The sequence below is a fragment of the Spinacia oleracea genome, chromosome 1 (genome assembly GCF_020520425.1).
Source record: "Spinacia oleracea cultivar Varoflay chromosome 1, BTI_SOV_V1, whole genome shotgun sequence".
NCBI classification, from domain to species: domain Eukaryota; kingdom Viridiplantae; phylum Streptophyta; class Magnoliopsida; order Caryophyllales; family Amaranthaceae; genus Spinacia; species Spinacia oleracea.
The window spans coordinates 63,931,313-63,939,928 of record NC_079487.1 but is presented as its reverse complement, the minus strand read 5'-3'; the positions used below and the strand labels follow the sequence as shown (position 1 = coordinate 63,939,928).

The following is an 8,616-nucleotide window of genomic DNA, read 5'->3' as shown; positions in this document are numbered from 1 at the left end:
TTCAGGCTGTGTCATAAACACAGTTTCTGTTAAAACGCCGTTTAAGAAAGCGGTTTTGACATCCATCTGCCATATTTCGTAATCGTAATATGCAGCGATTGCTAACATTAATTATCCGAATAGACTTTAGCATTGCAACTGGTGAAAAGGTTTCTATCATAGTCCACACCGTGGACTTGCCTGTCACCTTTTGCAACCAATCTAGCTTTGAAAACTTCAAGTTTCCCATCCTTGTCCTTTTTCAGTTTGAAAACCCATTTGCTTCCAATGGCTTGGTAGCCATCTGGCAAATCGACCAAATCCCATACTTGGTTTTCTGACATGGAGTCTAATTCAGATTGCATGGCTTCTTGCCATTGCTTGGAGCTAGGGCTCGTCATAGCTTGTTTGTAAGTCGCAGGTTCATCACTTTCAAGTAATAGAACGTCATAGCTCTCGTTCGTCAAAATACCTAAGTACCTTTCCGGTTGAGATCTATATCTTTGCGATCTACGCGGGGTTACATCTCTAGGTTGACCATGATTCTCACCAGATTCTTCTAAAGATCTCTGAGTTTCATCCTGAATGTCATCTTGAGCATTCTCTAGAGTTTGTTGTTCGACTCGAATTTCTTCGAGGTCTACTTTTCTCCCACTTGTCATTTTGGAAATGTGATTCTTCTCCAAAAAGACACCATCTCGAGCAACAAACACCTTGTTCTCAGATGTATTGTAGAAGTAATACCCCTTTGTTTCCTTTGGGTAGCCCACAAGGATACATTTGTCAGATTTCGGATGAAGTTTGTCTGAAATTAATCGTTTCACGTACACTTCACATCCCCAAATATTAAGAAAAGACACTTTTGGAGGCTTTCCAAACCATAACTCATATGGAGTCTTTTCGACAGCTTTAGACGGAGCTCTATTTATAGTGAGTGTAGCTGTATTTAGTGCATGTCCCCAAAATTCTATTGGAAGTTCGGCCTGACCCATCATTGACCTAACCATGTCTAGCAAGGTTCTGTTCCTCCGTCCCGACACACCGTTCCATTGTGGTGTTCCAGGAGGAGTCAATTCTGATAGAATTCCACATTCTTTCAGATGGTCATCAAATTCATAGCTCGGATATTCACCGCCTCTATCAGATCGCAGTGCCTTAATCTTCTTGCCCTAATTGATTCTCTACTTCACTCTGAAATTCCTTGAATTTGTCAAAGGATTCAGACTTATGCTTCATTAGGTAGACATAACCATATCTACTGAAGTCATCAGTGAAAGTGATAAAGTAGCTGAAACCACCCCTAGCATTTGTACTCATTGGTCCACATACATCTGTATGGATTAAACCCAATAGTTCAGTTGCTCTTTCTCCAACTTTAGAGAAAGGTTGCTTTGTCATTTTGCCAAGTAAACATGATTCGCACTTACCATAATCCTCTAAGTCAAATGGTTCTAGAATTCCTTCCTTTTGAAGTCTTTCTAAGCGTTTCAAGTTAATATGGCCTAATCGACAATGCCACAGATAGGTGAGATCTGAATCATCCTTTTTGGCCTTTTTGGTATTTATGTTATAAACTTGTTTGTCGTGATCTAATAAATAAAGTCCATTGACTAATCTAGCAGATCCATAAAACATCTCTTTAAAATAAAACGAACAACTATTGTCTTTTATTAAAAAGGAAAATCCCTTAGCATCTAAGCAAGAAACTGAAATGATGTTTTTAGTAAGGCTTGGAACATGGAAACACTCTTCCAGTTCCAAAACTAGCCCAGAGGGCAACGACAAATAATAAGTTCCTACAGCTAATGCAGCAATCCGTGCTCCATTTCCCACTCGTAGGTCGACTTCACCCTTGCTTAACTTTCTACTTCTTCTTAGTCCCTGTGAATTGGAACATAAGTGTGAGCCACAACCTGTATCTAATACCCAAGAAGTTGAATTAGCAAGTATACATTCTATAACGAAAATACCTGAAGATGGAACGACTGTTCCGTTCTTCTGATCTTCCTTTAGCTTCAAGCAATCTCTCTTCCAATGCCCCTTCTTCTTGCAGTAGAAGCATTCAGATTCAGAAGTGGGTTGACTGACCTTCCTCTTTTCAGACTTGGCGCCAGTTTGCTTAGTTGGGCTGGCCTTGTTGCCACCTTTCTTAGCATTCCTCTTCTTTCCAGATTTCTTGAACTTGCCCCCACGCACCATAAGCACATCTTGCTTATCACTTTTGAGCGTCTTTTCAGCGGTCTTCAGCATACCGTGAAGCTCAGTGAGCGTTTTGTCCAGACTATTCATACTGTAGTTCAGTTTGAACTGATCATACGCGTTATAAAGAGAATGGAGGATGGTGTCTACAACCATTTCCTGAGAGAATTGCTGATCCAGCCGACTCATATTCTCAATGAGTCCAATCATTTTGAGAACATGTGGACTTACGGGCTCGTCTTTCTTAAGCTTGGTCTCAAGAATTTGCCTATGAGTCTCGAATCTTTCGACTCGAGCCAGATCTTGGAACATGTTCTTTAACTCACTGATGATCGTGAAAGCATCTGAGTTGATGAACGTTTTCTGCAGATCTGCACTCATGGTGGCGAGCATTAGACATTTCACATCCTTGTTGGCATCAATCCAACGATTGAGGGCTGCCTGAGTGACCCCGTCGCCTGCGGCTTCGGGCATCGCCTCTTCCAGGACATACTCTTTTTCTTCCTGCATAAGAACTATTTGCAAGTTCCTTTGCCAGTCAAGGAAGTTTTTCCCGCTCAACTTCTCCTTTTCGAGAATTGATCGAATGTTGAATGAATTGTTGTTTGCCATAATTAAAACTACAATTGAAAAGAATAAACAAATAAATAACCATTCACAGTTTCTCTTAATAAACTCAAATTCTAGCATACATGCATAATTCAATGTTCATTAGGCATTTTATTCAAATTATGTGTTCCGGCAGGTGTGAATAAAATGATTCCAAAATCCTAAAACCATTGAAGAATTAAGCACATTATGTATTTAGACTCAATTCTAAAATCTTTTAGGTAAGCAAAAGCCTTTTGCTAATAGTCTAGAAACTACTCTTGGTTGATAGGTACGTCTAAGAACTTATTAGGTAAACCTATCGATTTTGCCACGACATAAAAGGACTCCTTACTTATATCGTTGAGTTTCACCAAAACTAACATGTACTCACAATTATTTGTGTACCTTACCTCTTTAGTATCGATAAGTAACACCTCGCTATGGCGGAAAACTATTACTAAGATCGATGAAAAAAGGATATCCAAGTAAGTGTTATTTTGGCATGGCACCTTTTAACTCAATTTTTAAGTTTGGAACTTAAGGCTCTTAATATGTTGGTTAGATTTTAAGTGAACTAAAATCCTTAATCATGCAATATAATGAAGCTTCGATCTCATGCATACACTAGAGGAAAAATGCTCAAGTGCGGGCTCATTTTAAGGGGTAAAGTGCGGGCTTTTACATGTGCAGCACATGGCATGCCCGCACTTGATGTTTCTCAAGTGCTGCCAAAATCAAGTGCTGCCAAAATATTGGCAGCACTTGATACTTCAAGTGCTGCCAATTTACAAAATGAGCCCGCACTTGACAAATTTGGTGCTGCCAATTTTGCAATATGAGCCCGCAATTGAAAAAGTTTGTGCTGCCAATTTTGAAAATAAGCCCGGACTTGACAAATTTTGTGCTGCCAATTTTGGAAATTAGCCCGCACTTGAGATAAAAATGGGCAGCACAAGCATAAAAAAGAGCCGCACTTGATATATAAATGAGTCGCACTTGATCTAGAATTCTGTTATATAACTGATATCCCTGCTACATATATTATACAATTAGACCATGCCCACTAGTTAACCTCCATAAATCACATAAAACAAGTATCCAATTATAATAATTAAATTAAATAGTATATAATTGTAAATTTAAAAATCGATTACACTACAATCATATGGAAAACTAACATTCATAATCTATGATTTACTACAAGAAAATATCAAAGACAATCACTAGTAATGAAGTTTGCCAAATTGTCTCGAACTTCATTTATCTCCTCCGTAGTGAAGGGTTGCTCCTCGGATTGTTGAATACCTTAAGAAGATCGACCATCAAAAAAAAAATATACTTTAGTTGTATTATAAATATTGTATCGTATAATAAAGTAAAGCTTTGCTCCCAATTAATAATGAACATTAATAATGAACTGTATAACAATAAAAATGGCTTATTTCGCTCCTAACTTTTAACTAATGAACTTAACTAATTGTTTTAAAACCTTTATATTTTAACATATTTAGTTTTATGTTTAAAAGACTCATTCCCACCTACTTTGTTCAAGTTATGCACATTTAAGGCTCGTTTGTTCATTATAGGTCACATTTTAACTAAAATAGTTTATTCCGGTCTCAACATTCAACTAATGAACCTAATGAGTATTTTAAACCCGTAACGTGTTTATCATACTTATTTTAATATTTCTAAGACTCATTCTCACCTACTTTGTTCAAGTTATGAACATTTAAGGCTAGTTTGATCATTTTAGGTCACATTTTGACTAAAAATGACTTATTTCGCTCCCAACTTTCAACTAATAAACCTAAATAAATATTTTAAACTCTTTACATGTTTATTAGACTTATTTTAATATTTCAAAGACGCATTCTCACCTAATTTGGTCAAGTTATGCACATTTAAGCCACGTTTCATTATTATAGGTCATATTTTGTCTAAAATGTCTTTTTTCGTTCCTAACTTTCAACTAATGAACCTAAGACTCAACAAGTTGAACTCTTTTACTTGAATGTTCAACCCTTTAATGTACAATTGCATTTAGCAAATACGTATAATTTCATAATTTTCCAAGACAGTAAGCTAAGTAAAACTTGTACTAGTCAAGTACTTTTATAAACATAATATTCAAGGTACAATTTATAAACATAATAGTCAAGGTACAATTTATGTATGTTATACTCAGAAAGGAGATCAAAAAAAAATGGGGCTGCAACCACCTAATCATTGGCAGATTGTATTGTTCTTTGGCAGTAGAAGATGAAAGAGAATATCACTTTCATTATAGAAATTTTGGGCAGGCTTAACTTACATCATAAAAAATGTACTTGGCTATAAAGCAACTGGATAGTGGATACCCTTCAATTCCAGTTCTCTTCACTGAGTTTTTTTTGCATTAATGTTGTAACATCCCTGGACTCCCCTGAAAGTTTGATAAAAGGTGCAATAATAGATAAGGTGAGAAACGATTTACTAGAAACATGACAATCTTGGGAAAGGAATGAAATACAAAAAACCTGAAAAAGCTGGAGGATTCTTATGGTGGAGTCTCGGTCTGCAAACAGATTTATATTAATTAACGTACTTTAGCTATAATGCAGCACGGAAAAAAAACCCAGAAGATATCAACTTACTAATGCATGTATAGTGCAATCATATTTATGTCAAGCAACAAGCTGTCTAATACAGACCAAACAACAAGTTCAAGCCTCTGACTTTCCAACACAGTAGAGCCACTTGCTTTCTAGCAACACACTTGGAATTAAAGAGGCAAACCAACATAAAGGAAGACAGATCTAGATCATCTAGAGGGGGGAAGGAAGTAAAACAGAGAGAACCTGAATATAAAATCATTATATTGGGAAGTAAAATAGGTGTCCAAGAGCATAATTTACATGCATGTAGCTAAGAAAAAAGACCTTGTGTTGACCTGTATTCAAAATTTGTCACACTGACTTGAACCATTGATAATTTTCATTTCAAATACAAGTAGTACATGTATTAGTTAAGTACACAAGCAAAGGAAAGAAGAATTCCAATAATAAAATGAGCCTAACAGCAAATATCAAATTAAAGTAGACAAAAATCTAGCAATCTCTGATATGATAATTCCCTTTCTTAATCAAATCTAGTTATTGAATAATTTAAAGATGAACCAATCAGTGAGTACTTCCAAGCATCAACTGGCTAATCAAGCTCTTCTAAATCTAGAATTCAAGTTATATATTTAGTGTTTACACAATATTATCTGAAAGTTTACTCAAAACTTTCCACCAGTTTTGACTGTTCAATAATATGATATAGAAGTCATATATAATGTTTTCTATATGTTACAATCAAAGCTTCCGAGGAGAAATATGGGAGAAAATCATGACTCAATTCAAGTACCTAATACCTATTGCAACCAGTCATAATCAACTATACCCAAAAACCAATAGTTATCCTTGGGGCTCTAATACCTACGCGCAATTGCAGACAGACAAGGATAAATGTAAAACAATTCCCACAAACCAAAAGTTATCCTTGGGGTTCTAAGACAGACTACCTTCTACATATTGTTATAATACCCGTAGTCTCGTAGATAAACAGTTACTCCTCCCTTATTTCATATTCTCAGGCAGTAGACCACTATTTAAATTCTGTACAAGGTATTACTGACTTTATCAGATTTTACATCATAAAACCAACTCTGATTGAAACAACTTCATCTTAAAAATAATTAATAGTATATATAGACAGAGTTCAGAACTATACTCGTGTTCAGGGCTGGTAGTGATAAACCACATTGAACCTTGACCCAGGATTGCCAGAATAAAGCAACCCGAACACAGCACTGATAGCCTGTGCAAAGCATGGATTTCCTCTGTAAAAGCAAAGCTCTTGCAACAATGAAAGCTACAGATGTTACCAGGCTTACATAGACCTCATACAAAACATCAAGGAAGGAGTCATTGAATCATCAAAACTAAATAGCATGACTAACAGAAAATCAGAATGTGTACCTGAGATAGTAGACTGAAGCCATTGAGATTGATGTACGCAAGTCGTAGCGCTAGCTTGATTATCTTAACATGCACTACCTTTATCCAAAAAATCAGTTGTAACCACCAAAAAGTTAGAATCACATGGATAGTAAGAAAAAATCAAATTGTAAAGAAAAATTCATTTCAATAAATAACTATTTGTTATATCTACTCAAATACTGCTCAAACAGTAAAAAGAGGCTTCTAAAAGAAACTCCAAACTCAGCAATCTAACTGACATAAACTGCAAATTCAACTAGAAAACATAAAAGAAAATTCAGCTAGTAAATATCAGTTCTCACTTGTATTAAGATCCCTATAAGAAGTGAATTATGAATTTCACAAAAAGATAGTAGGCAGAAAAGTTCAACAGAATGAAACGTATATAGTAATGTATGTAGAAAGGGCACATACTTGATTGCAGGTGAAACCAATAAGCTATTGAGTATTGACACTGGCAAGACGAAGTGACAGTTCACACTTGAACTGCAACCTACAGAACTGATGCAAACTGATGTCTAACTGGCCTAAGATAGACCTGGTCATATTACTTGAACAATAATGTCTTCCAAGCAGAATTGACTACTGTTTTTTTTATCTCACTCAAACGGTATCCTAACCACTTTAAGCCTTTGATGAAAACTAGCTAAGACAACCAATTATAAGCAAAAAACCCTGTCATGGCTGTGGATTAATGATCAACCGCATCTTTTAAGTCAACTATACCAACAACAAAACTATATAGTACATCAATCAATAAAGAAAGGAAAAGGAATTAGATCAAAATTTATCCTCCAATATAGAACCTTTCATATATCACACTATGATTTTATCACATAATCTAATAATCCCCAAATTAGTAAACTCACAGCAGAAATCCAAAAACAATAAATAACAAGTTTAAAATAAAATGAAAATCCAAATACATAAAATTTTCCAAAGGCAAATGACAAATAAAAATAAATCCAGTAAAATTAAAGAAATCCCCAAATAGATCGAACAAAAAGGAGAGAAAGAGAATGACCTCTCACCCATAAAGGTGGGAAGAATAAACGAAAGGGCTAACTTTAGAAGAATCATCATGGATGCCGGAACAGTCAACGATGGTATGAGAAGCTCCTGATCTTTTTCCCTACTGCTATTCCCATCACCTTCGCCAGCTATTTATCATCTCCCATCATCAATTTTGCATAGTTCTGCAACTATATGTAAGGTCTGCAAACCCCACATCAATTAAGAACATATAAAACCTAAGATCTAAACCAAAGTAAGAAATTAATTTAGAAAACCTAAGATCTAAACTTGAAACTAATGATCAATAAAAGTTAGGTTTTAAGTTACAAACCTAGAAGAGATAAGGGGAGAGAAGAGCGCGACGGCGGTGGGGGGAGGAGGAACAGCAGAGCGCAGCGGCGACAAGGAAGAGGAGAGAGGCACAAAAGAGATGGGTGAGCGAGTGTGTAGTGGGTTTCTTCATTTCGCGGATCGACAGAGACAGAATGTGAGGGAAGAAGATGAAGAGCGGGAAAATGAAAATAATTGAGACACCTTTTTTTTGGGAACCTTGTGTTGCTCCATGTTTTGGGAAAAATGTTTGTGCTGCTCGTTTATAAATGAGCCCGCACTTGACTCAAGTGCTGCTTATTTTCTAAAATGACCCGCACTTGTAAAAATGTAGTTTAATTTATTTATTTTGTGTTCTCAAGTGCTGCCTTTTTATTAAATGAGCCGCACTTGAAGGGAAGCACATGACAATTTTTCTACTAGTGATATTTAGGACATATTTAAAAGCAATAAATAACTTAAAGCATGCATAAGATAA

The 8,616-nt window shown here is 35.9% G+C and overlaps 1 long non-coding RNA gene across 7 annotated transcripts; it reads right to left on the bottom strand.

Moving 5' to 3' along the window:
* Positions 1 to 3,819: 3,819 nt before the first annotated feature.
* On the bottom strand, positions 3,820 to 8,371 carry LOC110779216 (uncharacterized). 7 transcript variants are annotated; one of them, XR_008920789.1, is made up of 6 exons: positions 8,140 to 8,371; positions 7,819 to 8,009; positions 6,526 to 6,851; positions 5,289 to 5,326; positions 5,084 to 5,194; positions 3,820 to 4,074 (listed from the first exon to the last, which is right to left on the bottom strand). It is a non-coding gene; the product is annotated as an uncharacterized lncRNA (long non-coding RNA). The 7 variants fall into 7 exon arrangements; XR_008920816.1 differs by lacking the exon at positions 3,820 to 4,074 and having other exon boundaries at positions 4,856 to 5,194; positions 6,526 to 6,650; positions 6,774 to 6,851; XR_008920767.1 differs by lacking the exon at positions 3,820 to 4,074 and having other exon boundaries at positions 4,856 to 5,194.
* Positions 8,372 to 8,616: the final 245 nt, after the last annotated feature.